Source organism: Cololabis saira, chromosome 13, assembly GCF_033807715.1.
Source record: "Cololabis saira isolate AMF1-May2022 chromosome 13, fColSai1.1, whole genome shotgun sequence".
Lineage (NCBI taxonomy): Eukaryota > Metazoa > Chordata > Actinopteri > Beloniformes > Belonidae > Cololabis > Cololabis saira.
In genome coordinates this window covers 3148881-3166551 of record NC_084599.1, presented here as the reverse complement: position 1 = coordinate 3166551, position 17671 = coordinate 3148881, and the positions used below count along the sequence as shown (strand labels likewise).

Sequence of the window (17671 nt, the reverse complement as noted above, 5' to 3'; positions counted from 1 at the left end):
ACATTCCTTCATAAATACAAACACAATGTAGTCCCAACTTTACACTTGGAAAGACTAACTTAAGATTCTGTTTTTTTAAGCAGCGCAATGTAAAACAATGAACCATATGCATCACAAACATTGGACAAGAAGTGCATTGGTCAGTTACATTTTCCATGTAATTATGTCTAACCTCATATGGAGGAAAATAAAAGGCTCAAAAAATATCCCCTTCTCCTATAAATTATAGAATGCACGTTTTTTTTTATTTTTTATCCTGCACGTTAATCGTGCGTCAAAAAAAATTGTCGGCGTTAAGAGGACGTTAAGTTAACGCGTTATTACACACACACACACACACACACACACACACACACACACACACACACACACACACACACACACACACACACACACACACATAGCCACACAGACATATACACACATAGCCACACAGACATATACACACACACATACACACACATAGCCACACAGACATACACACACACACACACACACACACACACATAGCCACACAGACATATACACACATACACACACACACACACATAGCCACACAGACATATACACACATACACACACACACATAGCCACACAGACATATACACACATACACACACACACACATAGCCACACAGACATATACACACACATAGCCACACAGACATATACATACACGCACGCACACACACACACACACACACACACACACACACACACACACACACACACACACACACACACACACACACACACACACACACACACAGACATACACATCGGCTTTGTCACCTGCATGCTTGCTCTGTACACACAGTATATGATCATCTGCCCCCTGGGGTGGAGGGACAGTTAATTGAATTGTGTAATTCCGTGCGGTTTTCCTGCGTGTTTGCTGGAGTTGGTGTCCCCCCCAGCCCCGGTGCCGCCCCCCTCCCCCGGTGCTGCTCTACTCTACTCCCCCCTAGCTCCGGTGCTGCTCTACTCTGCTCCCTCCCCAGCCCGGGGCTGCTCTACTCTACTCCCCCCCCAGCCCGGCCTGCTCTACTCTACTCTCCCCCAGCCCCGGTGCTGCTCTACTCTACTCCCCAGCGCTGCTCTACTCTACTCCCCGGTGCTGCTCTACGCTACTCCCCAGCCCCGGTGCTGCTCTACTCTACTCCCCCCTAGCCCCGGTGCTGCTCTACTCTACTCCCCTCAGCCCCGGTGCTGCTCTACTCTACTCCCCCCTGGTCCCCCCCCAGCCCGGGTCCTGCTCTACTCTACTCCCCCCTGGCCCCCCCCCCCCCCAGCCCGGGTCCTGCTCTACTCTACTCCCCCCTGCTCCCGGGTCCTGCTCTACTCTACTCCCCCCTGCTCCCCCCCCCTGCTCCCGGGTCCTGCTCTACTCTACTCCCCCCCTGCCCCCCCCCCCCCCCCCCCAGCCCGGGCCCTGCTCTACTCTACTCCCCCCCTGGTCCCCCCCCCCAGCCCGGGTCCTGCTCTACTCTACTCCCCCCCTGGTCCCCCCCCAGCCCGGGTCCTGCTCTACTCTACTCCCCCCCTGCCGCCCCCCCCCCCCCCCCCCCCCAGCCCGGGTGCTGCTCTACTCTACTCCACCCCTGGTCCCCCCCCCCCAGCCCGGGTGCTGCTCTACTGTACTCCCCCCCCAGCCCGGGTCCTGCTCTACTCTACTCCCCCCCTGGTCCCCCCCCCCAGCCCGGGTGCTGCTCTACTCTACTCCCCGGCTCTGCTGCTCCGCAGGCCCCTCTCATTTTCTCCTGCCGGGTCAGGCCGTGTTTCAGACCGCTCTGCTGCTGAAGCTGCTGCTGAAGCGCTGGCTCTTCTCTCTACTAGCGAGCAAACCTACATTCTAGACTGTACATCCAGCTCTTTCAGGGGGATTTATGAGCACATACAGCCGTACATCAAACACACATCGCTCATTGGGGACTGTGCCGGCCGTTATAACGCTTTTGTCGGGGTTTAATCAGAGCAGAACAGCGGAGTGGAGGAGGAGGTTCCATATTTGGAGCAGAGAATCTCCCCCCTTGTGTGATCTGGAGCTTCTGGTGAGTATTTCTGCTCTTTACGCTTCATTATTGCCGTTATAAATCGTGCTCGCGTGTAGAGTGTCCATGTATGAGTGCGTAGCGGGCGTTTGTTCGGAGTTATTGCGGTGTTTTGGTGGTTTATTTGTGTGTTTTGTGTCGGAGTGGGGGATGGGCAGCGAGGCGCGAGGGCGCGCGCTCTGCGCACGTGTTCGTGTGGCGGGCGTGCGTGTTGTGTTGGTGCGCGCGCACCCTCCCTTCCTGTAGCCCACAGTTCTGGTTCTGTAGTCCAGTCTGTGGTTCTGTAGCCCAGTCCCTGGTTCTGTAGTCCAGTCTCTGGTTCTGTAGTCCAGTCTCTGGTTCTGTAGTCCAGTCTCTGGTTCTGTAGCCCAGTCTCTGGTTCTGGTTCTGTAGTCCAATCTCTGGTTCTGTAGCCCAGTCTGTGGTTCTGTAGCCCAGTCTCTGGTTTTGTAGCCCAGTCTCTGGTTCTGTAGCCTAGTCTCTGGTTCTGTAGTCCAGTCTCTGGTTCTGTAGTCCAGTCTCTGGTTCTGTAGCCCAGTCTGTGGTTCTGTAGCCCAGTCTCTGGTTCTGGTTCTGTAGTCCAATCTCTGGTTCTGTAGCCCAGTCTGTGGTTCTGTAGCCCAGTCTCTGGTTCTGGTTCTGTAGTCCAATCTCTGGTTCTGTAGCCCAGTCTGTGGTTCTGTAGCCCAGTCTCTGGTTTTGTAGCCCAGTCTCTGGTTCTGTAGCCTAGTCTCTGGTTCTGTAGTCCAGTCTCTGGTTCTGTAGTCCAGTCTCTGGTTCTGTAGCCCGGTCTCTGGTTCAGTAGTCCAGGTTCTGGTTCTGTAGCCCAGTCTCTGGTTCTGTAGCCCAGTCCCTGGTTCTGTAGTCCAGTCCCTGGTTCTGTAGCCCAGTCCCTGGTTCTGTAGTCCAGTCCCTGGTTCAGTAGTCTAGTCTCTGGTTCTGTAGTCCAGTCTCTGGTTCTGTAGCCCAGTCCCTGGTTCTGTAGTCCAGTCTCTGGTTCTGTAGCCCGGTCTCTGGTTCAGTAGTCCAGGTTCTGGTTCTGTAGCCCAGTCTCTGGTTCTGTAGCCCAGTCCCTGGTTCAGTAGTCTAGTCTCTGGTTCAGTAGCCCAGTCTCTGGTTCTGTAGCCCAGTCCCTAGTTCTGTAGTCCAGTCTGTGGTTCTGTAGCCCAGTCTCTGGTTCAGTAGTCCACAGTCCCTGGTTCTGAAGTCCAGTCTCTGGTTCTGTAGTCCAGTCCCTGGTTCTGTAGCCCACGTTTTCTTGTTTTTAACCATGTATTCTGACTGACACAGATGCAAAAAGAATTTCCGAAAGCACAATAAATTGAAACTAGGCCCTGTTTCCACGTAGCAGAAACGGTGGTGTTTTCATGCTTTTTGGCCATTCGTTTACACGAAAACGAAGATCAAAGTCTCCAAAAACCATCATTTCTGAAAACTCCAAAAGTGGAGATTTGCAAAAACTCCGTCTTCACGTTTGCTTGTAAACAGAGGGAAATGGACATTTAGGGTGCTTTCACCTCTGTCCCATTTGGAGCAGTTGTTCCGGAACAGGGAGCGTTTCCATTCCAGACCTGAAACGGTTAATTTTTTTAATTTATAGTGAGAACATAATCCACACAGCAACCGACACAACTCCATTCATGTGTATGTGCGACCGCAGCGCAAGGAGAAGAGTCGGTGCAGCCTCCACCACCTTCTCTCCTATTGGACACAACTTTCTCTCTTCTCTCCTATTGGACGTGCCGAGATGTCGTCCCAGCGCGGCACGGTGAAATTAAACAATGTCCAATTCGGGCAGGGTTTGTGCACCGTGCACATAAATGAATGGGTAAAGCCTGATTTATGGTTCCGCATTAAATCGACGCAGAGCCTACGCCGTACCCTACGCCGTACCCTACGTCGTAGGCTCTGCGTTGGTGTAACGCAGAACCATAAATCAGCCTAAAGCCGGCGGTTGCGGTCTGCGCTGTGCTGGAAGGGGAGTGTTGTTTATCCCAAGGTGTGGAAGAGGAAACTCCTTCCACGTTCATTTGACCAATCAGAGAAAAGCTGGTTCGCGCATGGCATTTGTTAACAGCTTTGAACCGCTACAGATGTTTGCCTTGTGAACACAAACCCAACGAACGAGAAACTGAACAACTGTATCGATTTAGCCCCTGAATCGGAACAAAACAAACGGGCCACAGGTCTGAAAGCACCCTTAGGCTTCAGAACGTCACATTATGAGACAGAAACGTCACCAGCGTCATGAGTGACACCTGTGTTTACAATTAGTTTGGCCACCGTCAATATTTTCTTGTATTTTACCTGTTTTATATTCTAACGTCACACTTAAAAGTAACTCCACTTCTCTGTCCAAACGAAAGACTCTGGTTCATCTTGGAAGTAACTGGAAGTTACTCGTGTCATTTGTTGATGTTTTTTTCCAGGATTCTGATTGGCTAGCACGACTTTATCTTCTCGTTACACTGCCCCCTGTAGGTTTGGCTGCTCATAGCACCTTAACAGATATTTATGCGGGTTTGTGTAAACGATGGTTTTTTTCGAAACGTAGAGGGGGAAATATCCGTTTTTGTAAATACCCGGCTATGTGGAAACGTGGCCTAACTTACTACAAGCTTGCTTTTTGGTTTAAAAAAACAAACAACAAAAGCACTGGAATGTAAAAGTGGAAGGTCCAGTTGGGACCGGTTGGTTTTCCATTGTGTCCGTGGTGCCGGGCCGAGCAGCGCCGTCCTTCAGCGCTGTTGCTGGAGTAGGTTTGGAAGTGTGGGGAGATTTGGTGTTCCGTGGTGGACTCCTGTAACCTCCTGGGATTGAGTTCCTACTAGAATGCTGTGTTGCTCCAGAGCCAATGGCCCGTGGGGGAGGGGTACACGTGCACGCCCCAACGTGCACGCCCCAGCGTGCACGCCCCAACGTGCACGCCCCAACGTGCACGCTCCAACGTGCACGCCCCAGCATGCACGGCAGGGCCTCCTGCCAACCTGGTGAATGGAAACTCAATGACACCATGTCCCAGTCCCAGATCAGCCCTCAGGAAACCTGGAGTTAAAACACACTAGCCTATGGGCTGGAGGTGCTTCTGCAAGATCATATAATCCACTCTCCAAACAAACGCATATTGCTATTGTATTATATATATATAATACAGGACTGTCTCAGAAAATTAGAATACTGTGACAGGATATTTGAGTTTTCTTAAACTATCTCAAAAAATTAGAATATTCTGGGAATCTTAATCTTAAACTGTAAGCCATAATCAGCAATATTAAAATAATAAAAGGCTTGCAATATTTCAGTTGATTTGTAATGAATCCAGAATGTATGACATTTTTGTTTTTGTAATTGCATTACAGAAAATCACAATATTCAAATTTTCTGAGACAGTCCTGTGTCTATATATAATATTTGCTCAGTGCTGCGTAGTTGTGAGTAAACTTCACAACTAATATTTAAAAGTGGTTGTGGTAAATGTTGTGTACTTTTTCGGTTAGGAAAACAGCGAGCCTGGTGTGTTTTGGTTGTTTACAGTAAAGATTTACAATTTGTTTTACTATTTACTATTAGTGCTATTTTATTTTTGTACTTTTTCATTTTATACTTTTTTTACTTCAATTTTTGAAGGGAAACACCACTCCATGCTGCTTTAATTTCGTTGTATGCCTCGTATTATGACAATAAAAGTGTGAAGTCTGAAGGTGTAATCAGATCTCTAGTTTAAAGACTGTCGGTGTTTTCCCACACTCTGTGGCATTATTGGGATGACTTTGATGACAGTAAATGAAAAGGGTACATGTTTGTTCCTCAGGGTGCTGGGAAGGCTTCTTTCTGGGAATGGTTTTATTTTTATTCTTTAACATATGTGCTCTATTACACCCTAAAGTGCAGGAATGTCTTTGTGTATTCTCCGGGCCGTGCATGTGCAGAGAAGCGAGCGCTACATGGCTCAGTTTAAGAATGGCTGTTTACAACTCCCCGGCCAGAGTGTGTTTTCAGTCCTGCTGCTTCTGCTAGCACGTCTTACTAAGAGCTTTGCCTTTGTTTACAATGCTATTTTTAGACTCCCAATTCTCCTTTTGTTGTTGTAAACGCTAGCACAGGAAGTTACACAATACTGCTTTGCAACTTCCTGCTTTGAGTTGCCAGGTGGAGACGCAGTGGCACATGAGTTGTACATCATGGTGGCAGTATATATATATTATTTCAGATGAAACTCCCCACAGGCAGCACTGCAACAGCCTCATTATGCAAGGCTGCGGTTTCTACAAGTACGTTGAATGTTGCTAAAAATAACACAAACAGCCTCATTTAGCTTTTAAGGCGCCATCACATGAGAAAGCACATCGACTCAAAGTGATAGAGGAATGTATCTCAGCAGCAAACTTTAGGGCCAATCCCAATACACCCCCTACTTTCTACCACTAGCCCTAAAAAAGAAGCCACAGATTTTAGGGCTCTTGTAATCTTCCCAGGGGCCTGTCCCAATACTCCCACTATTCCTACTTTTCAGCACCACCCCTAAATTTTGCTGCTACGTCACTGCGTGGTTTACGTTCGGGTACGTAAGCGACTGCGTAGTTACGTTTGCACATACGTCACACCATATCAGGAAGCCCAGAGCTAAAAGCTGTTTTAATTTCCGCTGTAGTGCTGTTAATATGCCACTTTATTAAGTTTTAATATTTTTTCAGGCGTAAAAGTAACTGTTAAGATCCCCACCCTGGGCTCAGTTTATCCAAATAACGCCTGTTAAGAAATTTGCTCCGACGTTTTCGGGATGAGAACAGCCGCCGGCTCGCGAGCTGATTTATGGGTCCACGTTAAATCTACGCAGAGCCTACGGCGTACGGTACGGCGTAGGGCTGGGCGATATGGACCAAAAGTCATATCTCGATATTTTCTAGCTGAATGGCGATACTCCATATATATCGATATTTTTTCTGTGCCATAATTGGGGTTTCCCCCAAAGCATTATAGCATAGCATCTCTGTTAGCTTCATTTCTTTCTGAGGCAAACCCTTAAAAAAACAGTTTTAATACAAAACCTCGTGCCAAATGTCACACAGGTTCCTTTTTGAAATGCTGTGTTTTCCAGCGCAAGTGGGTGGGGGACGTCTGTTTTGATAATCTTGCATTTCAAACATTCCCTGAAATAATTTTCTGACACTGACAATGTCAGAAATCATATGACTAGCCGTAGCCAATTAAAATGCATGGCGGAAAGAGAATTTGTGCAACTTGTTTCTTCTACTTAACCATGACAAGGGGCCACGGTTACATGATGTTTTTTCATTCGGAATTAATTATTCAGAATTAAATAATTCAGAATTAAACTATTTTCCTTCGAGTTTACATGGAAATAGTAATTCTGAATTGAGGTTTACTTGGAAAACACATTTGATGGTCTTTCTCCAATTCCTCTTAATGTCTGGGGGTTGGGAAGGTTCTGATTGGATAGGGGGTGCTGGAAGTTACGTCTACCGGAAGAAAAACAAACTTAGCCGCTGCAACTTTGAAAAGTGCAGAAAGACCGGAATTAATTTAAAGAGGAATGAGTGTAAACATGATCGCGGAATTATTCTATTCGGATTTAAAATCAGAATAAACCAGCCACTTACTTCGGAATGAAGTTTAATTCAGAATGGACATTTTCATTCGGAATTAGGTGTTTACATGGTCATTTTTACTCATTTTAAATCGGATTTAATATTAATTCTGAATTAAAGAGGAATTAAACTTCCCATGTAAACGCACTCAAAGACTACAATCCTCTCCTTCGCTCTGCTTATTGAAGTATTTTTGGGACACATAAAAGGTAATACAATTGTGGATTCAGGGGGTCTCATTTTCATACAGTCTTATACCATTCTCCACGTCATACTGAAGATTTATCAGGTGCAGCTGTAGGCAGAGTAATAATGTACGACTTTAGAAATGGTGCAGTGTGTAGGAGCCATTAGATGCCCTAAAATGTGCTCTTGGGAAAGTGGAAAGTTGGCCTGACTCCGAGGATACCGTTTGTTTTCGTGGTTGAGCAGTAGAGCAATGTTTTACTTTTATTTTTTAAAACATTTTTTGGTGACCCCTCAAGGAAAACTGTTCATTAATATAGTCCCAGTACTTCGCCAGAACTGCAGAAAGACCAAATGTCCCATTCACATTATCAGTTTGATCCACCTGTCCAGCCCTTTCTTTTCTCTCATGTCACAGGAAGTAGAACGGCGAGACATTCCACCTGTACTGTTTTGGAAGGTAGTCAAGGGGCCATAATTGGAACAAAGCGAGTGCTGTGTGAACTGGCATTGTGTAAAGGTGTAACAGAGGCGCAGCGATGGCTAAAGACGGTAATGCAGTGCTTTGTAAAAGCACACATGTGGCGCTTTTCCACTAGTACCTACTCAGCCCGACTCGACTCCACTCGGTTCGGTTCTTCTCCACTAGGGGTCTAACGTGCAGAGTAGATACTTTTCTGTAACTATTCTGCCGAGGTTCTAAGCTGCTGAGTCGGCTGTATCTGACATCATCACACTACAGGCCACTGATTGGTCGGGGGGTTGGAGTCAGACGTCTGAGTCAGGAGGAGGAAATCAGAGAAAGAGACTCTGACAGCTTCTTGTTCATTTTTTTCCACCAGCAATGGCAGCAAAAGTCTGTTTCATGATCCAACTCTGAGGTGCAGATGTTCATAAACCTGGTGCTGAGGAGAGAATTAAAAAGATCTAGACGGAGATAAGGAACGACCAGATCCACCAGGAGCTCTGTCTCTTCATAGCTGCTCACGGCTCCAGCTGACTTGAGCCTTGAGTTCGAAATCGACGCCGTGCCTACGCCGTCACCGTGACGCCGTCACCGTGACGCCGTCGTGAAACCTTCGGACTTCTCCGTCACTCCATTTCGGCGCGGTGCAGTACCCCCCCTGTGACCGCTAATTAGCTGAATGGTTTATCCGACTTTTTCCGGTCACAGTGAATCAAAGAGATAAGGACAACTATTGTGCAAAAAAACAAAACAAAAAAAATCACACATACACGAAGAAAAGAGCGCTGAAAGTTCACGACTCCTTCAAACGGGAAACCGGAAATGCGTTACTACCAAGTGAACCAATCACAGCCCTCTCGGTCTGCGTGTGGTCTACGTTTGGTCTGCGTCGCCTCGACGCGTAGTTACAATTTTCGGGAGGTGCACGTCAGTGACGGCGTCAGTGACGGCGTCAGTGACGGCGTCAGTGACGGCGTCAGAGACGGCGCGTGGTCTGTGTCGACCAGAGGTGTCTTCAGTATTCACATTCATTACTCAGGTAGAAGTATAGATACTAGAGTTTAAAAATACTCCTGTAGAAGTTGAAGTATCAACTCAAGTTTTTTACTCAAGAAAAAGTATAAAAGTACTAGTTTCAAAACTACTTAAAGTATAAAAGTAAAAGTAATGTAAGGGGGAAAAAAGCCATTAAGGACAAAAGCCATCGAAAATAAATGTATCTTAGTATAATGCAAATATATTAAAGAACCATATATGTGTATTATTGAGCATTAACATGTGTTTCAGAGAGCAGCAGATATGATGACTAGTTGCCTATAAGTAATGTAATGGTGCAAAAAGTCAAACTTCAGAGGCATGTTATCATTTATCCTAACCTTTATTGGAATGTACATCCAAGTTTAGTTGCAGGAATCTGAGGGAACGGATGTAAGAACAAAACTGGACAAGAACATATGAAACAACCACAACCAAATTCACTCTATCTGGATGGAGCAATTTAACTGGATAGTTTTATTTAAAGGCCCAAATGAAATACAGTAACGAGGCTGTTTTTAAAATGTAAGGAGTAAAAAGTACAGATAATTGCTTGAAAATGTAAGGAGTAAAAGTAAAAAGTCGTCTGAAAAATAATTACTCCAGTGAAGTATAGATAACCAAAATTTCTACTTAAGTAAGGTAACAAAGTATTTGTACTTTGTTACTTGACACCTCTGGTGTCGACGCGTACCACACGCCTTAGGCACGGCATCGTTTTTTCGTCAAATTGTGCGGCCCTCTCCATACAGTCCTTTTGCAGATGTGGCCACCGGCCAAATCTAGTTGAATACCCCTGCTCTACACCGCACCCTACGCCGCACTGTACGCCGCACTGTACACCGCACTGTACGCCGTAACCTACGCCGTAACCTACGCCGTAACCTACGCCGTAACCTACGCCGTACCCTACGCCGTACCCTACGCCGTACCCTACGCCGCACCCTACGCCGTACCCTACGCCGTACCCTACGCCGTACCCTATGCCGCACGCTACGCCGTACCCTACGCCGCACCCTACGCCGTACCCTACGCCGTACCCTACGCCGCACCCTACGCCGCACCCTACGCCGCACCCTACGCCGCACCCTACGCCGCACCCTACGCCGCACCCTACGCCGCACCCTACGCCGCACCCTACGCCGCACCCTACGCCGCACCCTACGCCGCACCCTACGCCGTAGGCTCTGCATCGATTTAACGCGCAAATGACGAGCAACGAGCAAATTTCTTAATAGGCGTAGCTACAACTGTTAGATTTCATCTAATAAACCAACATTTATCTTCCTAAATGATTTTTTTCAGCCAGCGGTAATTCTCCACAGAGCTGCAGGTCTCTCCCCGGGACGACGGCGCAGGTTGACCCGGCGATCACGTCTGTACGTGAGCTGCTGCTGCTCACCACACAAATAGCTGTTGTCAATTTTTCATTATTTTTATTTTCATGCCTATAACACGTGGCATGTTACTTCACATAGAAATGAACTGAGCAATTAAACTTAAACTCGCATGCAGCCACCGTCCACAAAACGCGAATCATAAGAAAATGTTGTACACAGCGCCCCCACTGGCCAGGAGGTGAATCATTCAGAGGCTTTGCTTAATCCATATTGAATTAGGGCGGAGATAATTGCGATGCATCGATTTCTTTCGATATTTTTACCCACCCCCTAGTTGTTTAGGTTTTTAATTTCTCATTAATTAGCAAAAGGATTGAATGCCGCCCACATAATGATACCTTTCTTTCGGTGGCCTGGCGTAATAGGAAACGCAGCTCTTTTTCTCGCTGTCCTGATGTTGAAAAAATGCTTGAAACTAGCAGCATGACATATGTCTGTAGGAGTCCAGTGTTTAAGTGTTTTCTGGGATTAGGGCTGTTAACAGCTGAAGGCTTTGCTGTGTCACAGAGCAGCTGTCAGCAGAAACACTTTCTGCTGCTGCCGTGATGACGGCTCAGCCGTCTGTCCCCAACACCTGACACGGTCACGTGTTCTTCCTCAGGAAGGCCGTTAGTCTGTCCTAACACATGGATCTTTAAAAGATCTTAGGTCTGACTGTCACCTCAGCCTCCCATGTCCTTCCCTTCATCAGATGATTACATAATTGTTACAGAATATAGCAGAAACGGGCATATATATATATATATATATATATATATATATATATATATATATATATATATATATATATATATATATATTACATGGCGCTTAAAAGGTGTAAAACTGTCTAAATGATGAAAATACTCCAGTGCCACCAGTCTTGGATAGTAAACAAGCAGAAATATGTGAATGTTTGACCTTTAATATACATCTTGGCAGCCTGCCCCCAGTATTGATCCTTATAAATTCTTTATTTTATAGTTTCACATGAGATTTTACAGATGACCTGCATTTCTATTTGTGGACAAACATTCCACTCTCCCAAAGTCTGTGGCAGGATTGATCTTTATTTCCATATTTCTTGTGTGTGAATGACCTCATTTTTGTACATGGCAAGATCCTGAAGAAGTTAAGTGAGCTGGTATACTGGCCTACAGATCTATTTCATCCAGGAACATTCATCTTCTGATTGAAAGGAGAATGTAACTGTGACGTCTGAGGATTCCCTTCTCTCAGGCCGGTGATGCTGGTCCTGCGCGGCTTCCTTGCTCACGTCATGGTGTATTTAGGGTGCTTTCAGACCTGTGGTGCATTTGTTTTGTTCTGATTCAGGGGCTAAATCGATACAGTTGTTTGGTTTTTCGTTCGTGGCGTTTGTGTTCACAAGGCAAACGTCTGTCTCCTAGGAGATCTCAGCTCGCTTGTTTAGTCCCGCATCCGAGCGCGATTGCTGTGTTCACATGTACCAAACCAACCGATCTTTAGGGGGAAACGCTCCCTGTTTCGGAACAACTGCTCCAAACGGGACAGGAGTGAAAGCAACCCCAGATATACCTGCAGTTCAGTACGTGAACGCGTATGCATCATGGCCGCCACGCGTATCCTGCGTTCATTTGACGCGTCGACGTGCACGTTCTCAAAAAGACACTGAACGCGTAGCGGCCTGCAGTTCTGGCTCTGGCCGCGAGTGGTGCTGGTCCTGGTCTGATACCAGCTGGTCCCGGTCTGATACCAGCTGGTCTGATACCAGCTGGTCCCGGTCTGATACCAGCTGGTCTGATACCAGCTGGTCCCGGTCTGATACCAGCTGGTCCCGGTCTGATACCGGCTGGTCCCGGTCTGATACCAGCTGGTCCCGGTCTGATACCAGCTGGTCCCGGTCTGATACCAGCTGGTCCCGGTCTGATACCAGCTGGTCCCGGTCTGATACCAGCTGGTCCCGGTCTGATACCAGCTGGTCTGATACCAGCTGGTCCCGGTCTGATACCAGCTGGTCTAATACCAGCTGGTCCCGGTACCAGCTGGTCCAGGTCAGATACCAGCTGGTCCCGGTCTAATACCAGCTGGTCCCGGTCTGATACCAGCTGGTCCCGGTCTGATACCAGCTGGTCTGATACCAGCTGGTCCCGGTCTGATACCAGCTGGTCCCGGTCTGATACCAGCTGGTCCCGGTCTAATACCAACTGGTCCCGGTACCAGCTGGTCCTGGTCTAATACCAGCTGGTCCCGGTACCAGCTGGTCCCGGTCTGATACCAGCTGGTCCCGGTCTGATACCAGCTGGTCCCGGTCTGATACCAGCTGGTCCCGGTCTGATACCAGCTGGTCCCGGTCTGATACCAGCTGGTCCCGGTGTGATACCAGCTGGTGTCGCTGGTGCCGTTTCCTTTGCCGAGATCACAACTAAAACAACCTCTTCATCCAATATTGTCATGTAAACTTTTTTTTTAAAGGGTTCGACCACACAATAAATATACCGTAAATAAAGACACACTAATAAAATAAATAAGGCTTAACATAACAAACACCCCAAAACACACACACTGCAAAATACGTAATTATGAACAGGTCCCAAAGTTAGTACCCATTAGTGATGCGCGGGTCGGGGTTTTTCCAACCCGCGGGTCCCGCATTAATGAGAAAATATGACCCGCCCCATCCCGCCCCGCACCACCATATCTATTTACACAACCCGCCCCAACCCGCACCCGCCGGTATTAATACACGATTACACGTTAAATGTGCCATTGAATAAGGCGTCTATTCCGTCTCACTCTCACAAAGGTGAAAACAGGCTTTACAGTGCTGGAAACTGCAACAAATTCAAATCTTAAGCCTGGTAAATAAACAATAAATAAATCCAAAAATACAAATAAAATTAGGTTTTTGTGGCTATAAACTGAATAACGGAGCATAGGCTATTAACCACATCAATCTAACCAAGGCATTGTCATTCAATGTGCACTGTGCAAAATAAGAATTGCATCAACTGTGCCGGGGTTTAGTCTGTTTGGCCTGGACTCGAGCACCCGGCCGGCTGAGCTGAAGGTGCGCTCGCTCTATGCACTTGTTGCAGGGATGCAGAGAATCAGAGCAGAGCAGCACGCATATTCGTTGCAAGTTGCTTGGCGACCGAGAAAAAAAAGGTTTTTCCGGTCTGGCGCCGTTTTCCAATTCATTGTGTATGTGCTGTCGCTGCGCAAGGGCGCAGGGCTTTGCGCCGAGTCTGCGCCCATCCCGGCGGCGTGCGCTTTGGCGTAAAGCTACTTTCCAATGAATGGGAAAGCCGGCGGCGGGTGCCGCTGTGCGCCCTCTATGTGAAAGCGAATTGCTGTTAAATCAACCATTGTAATAGACTAAGCTGTCATAAGATGTAGCCTATTATTTAATAAATCTTATAACAGCGTTGTCCCAGCTGTTCTTGCGATGTGAGTCCCGCAGCCGCAGGCGGCATCAGCTCGACTCGCCAAAAACTCGCGACTTCAAAAAAATGATTTAACTTATTTTACCACACAAAACATGATCTAAAATTACTTTTTTAACTGAACAAAATAATACTATAACGAAAAAACTGTTTTAGGTAACGAATTAACTTAAACAGCGGTCACACAACTTTTTTGACTCTTTCAAACAGGTATCAAAACAACTCAGTTTCTACCCAAACAACATTATAAAACAATATGCAGAATAATCAACAATAATCGCCCTTTTGAAATGCAACAACAATAAACAATAATGATATTATTGGAACGGCTGCAACAAGCGTGTTGTTTATTATTATTACGGCTATATTCTTATGAATACTTTCTTAACCGTGGTCTGCTCAGGCTGCCGCTGTTTGCGCTTTCGTGACGTCGGGTCGCAGGTTACGTGCTTGCAAGGGATTGGCCCGCCTCACCCGCCCCGCCCATGAAGTGAAAATTTCTTGACCCAACCCAACCCGCCCCGCGGGCAACCCGCGGGACCCGCGGGTTATGGGTCGACCCGCGCATCACTAGTACCCATTACCAATCAAACTCTGACTGAAGACAATAATAATAGGAAAAATAAAGTAATAAAATGAAATACAGGACACTCAAAACAACAACAACAAAAAATAAAATAAATAAATAAATAAAAAAAAAAAGAAATAAATAGATAAATAAATAAAAAATTAAAATAAACCGACATAAGAGGAACCCTAAAAAAAATTAGACATGGTTAGCAATATCATACTTCCCTGTAATTAAATTAAATCAGATTAAATTAACCTTCCAAGGATGCCAAAGAATTAACAAAAGAAAGAATAGGTTCCCAAATATAAGAAAACCTATCAGAGCAACCCCTAATACCGTATTTAATTTTCTCTAAATATAAAAATGACATCAGGTCTTTCAACCAAGAATTGGGAGATGGAGGTTTTTGGTCCTTCGATTGAAGTAGAATACGTCTACGAGCTACAAGAGAGGAAAAAGCAATTATATTAATCTCCTTCTTAGTAAAACTATTAAAATCTTCAGGTACACCAAAAATTGAAATTAAAGGGCTAGAAACCACTGGTTTGTTAAGGGCTTTTGAGAGAGTATTATAGAAAGAAGACCAAAATGAACACAGCTTTGGGCAGGAAAAGAACACATGTGTATGGTTAGCAGGTGATAAAGAGCGATCTGTCACATTTATCACCTGTATCAAACAGTCTATGAAGCTTGACTTTGGACATGTGAATTCTGTGTACGACCTTAAACTGAATCAATGTCAATTGATGAGGGAAGTTAAAAAAGTTATGTTGAGCAAAGTTTCGAATTTGAAAATATCTAAATAAATGAGATTGTGGAAGGTCAAACTTATTTTTAATGGTGTCGAAAGGAGCAAAAACTTTATCAATGTAAAATTGACTAAAATAAACGAGACCTTTCTCTTTCCACGCAGAGAAAACAGAGTCGAGAGCCTAAGGAAGAAATAAATGATTGTCACAGATAGGTATCAGTGGCGAAAGAGAGGTGATTTTAAGGTTACATCTAAACTGCTTCCAGATCTTTAAAGTAGATGCAACAATTGGATTAGAAATGTGTTTAGCAGAATATGAATTTAGAGGAGCACAGATTAAGGTTGATAAACAGACTGAGTTACAAGAGTGAGCTTCCATCTGACACCAGTCTGTAGTTGGAAAGTTGTACCAAGTATGGATTTTTTGAATATTGGCCGCCCAGTAGTACATCATCAGATTAGGTAGTGCAAGGCCACCTTGTTCTTTACTTCGTTATAGAGTAGAATATTTTATTCTTGAAGTCTTTCCTGCCCAAATAAATGATGAGATAGCCTGATCGAGTTCCTTAAAAAAACATTTGGGGAGGAATATTGGTAAAGACTGGAAAAAAAAACCTGGGTAAGACATTTATCTTAATGGAGTTGATTCTTATTTTTAATGGAGCGTATTCCAGTGCTTAAGATCAGATTTCATCTCTTTGACCAACTTCATAATATTATATTTGTAAATTAAAGGAAGACTATGAGAAATATTAATACCCAAATACCTAAATTTGGAAGTGTTTAGTTGAAAAGGTAGCGCTTGAGCCGAGATCTATTTAGCCACATTATTGAGAGGAAAACACTCACTCTTATCAATATTCAACTTATATCCCGAAAAGGAACCAAAAGTTTGTAAAATATCAAGAATCTTGTAAATACAGACAGTAGGGTTAGAGATATAAAGCAACAGGTCATCCGCGTAAAGCGAGACTCTGTGTTCTATCCCATTCCTATTGATACCAGAGAAGAGCGGTGAGCTCTTCAAAGCGATGGAAAGCGGTTCGATTGCGACAGCGAAAAGCATGGGCGACAAGGGGCAGCCCTGGCGGCAACCGCGTGTTAAAGGGAAGAACTCAGACCGAGTAGAGTTGGTAATTACGCTTGCAGTAGGGGCACTGTAAAGCAATTTAATCCATGAAATATATTTTTGACCAAATCCGGATCTTGTAAGATATTGTAAAATAAATAACCCCACTCTACGCGGTCAAATGCCTTCTCTGCATCCATAGAGACCCCCAATTCAGGATATTCTGTAACAGATTTTGACATTATTATGTTAAGTAAACGACGAATATTACAAGATAACTGCCGACCCTTTATAAAACCAGTTTGGTCAGTAGAAATAATGTTTGGTAGGAAGGGATCCAGCTGGCCAGCAAGGATCTTCGCTAACAGCTTTATATCAGTGTTAAGCAAGCTGACAGGCCTTCAACTGCTGCATACTTCCGGGTCTTTATTTTTCTTTGGGATGAGAGAAATTAAAGCTTGATTTAAAGACATTGGGAGGATGCCACACTCCAGAGAGTCATTAAACATGTCCAGCATCAAGGGGGCTAACTGGTCAGAAAATTTCTTCAAGAAGTCAGCTGGAAAGCTGTCTGGGCCTGGTGCCTTACCATTTTGCATTAATTTAAGACTGGCTATAACCTCTTCTAAACGAAGTGAAGCATCCAAGTTATTTTTAGTTGTTTCGTTAATTACAGGAAAACCTAAATCATCTAAAAATGTATCCATTACGGTGTTCTCAGATGGAGCTTCCGATTTATACAGATTGGAATAATATGAGGCAAAAACATTATTTATCTCGTTTGGATCCGTAATTAAGGTTTGAGGGTCTTTCCGAATTTGTGCGATTGATCTGGAGGCAGACTGATGCTTCAATTGCCTTGCTAACGGTCGGCTAGCCTTGTCGCCATTCTCATAATAGGTTCCTTTTGTTCTCCTTAAAAGTAGTTCTGCCTTGTTTGTAGAAATTAAATCAAATTCAGTTTGAAGTTTAAGTCTTTCCATCTGAAGAATGGGATTAAGAGGTGATGAATGTTGTCTATCAATATGCTAAATTGCTTCCATCAATTCTTGTTGTCTCTGTTCCTCTGCTTACCTGCTCTGGCACTGTAAGATATAATCTCTCCTCTTATTACTGCTTTTAAAGTTTC

General features: G+C 45.3%; 1 protein-coding gene across 1 annotated transcript in view; it reads left to right on the top strand.

Moving 5' to 3' along the window:
• Window positions 1-1789: 1789 nt before the first annotated feature.
• Window positions 1790-17671, top strand: part of LOC133457663 (F-box-like/WD repeat-containing protein TBL1XR1) — a 100685-nt gene continuing 84803 nt past the window's right edge. The window contains exon 1 of the mRNA XM_061736961.1: window positions 1790-2051. The gene's annotated coding sequence lies outside the window, so the exon portion shown is untranslated. The remainder of the gene's footprint in view (window positions 2052-17671) is intronic.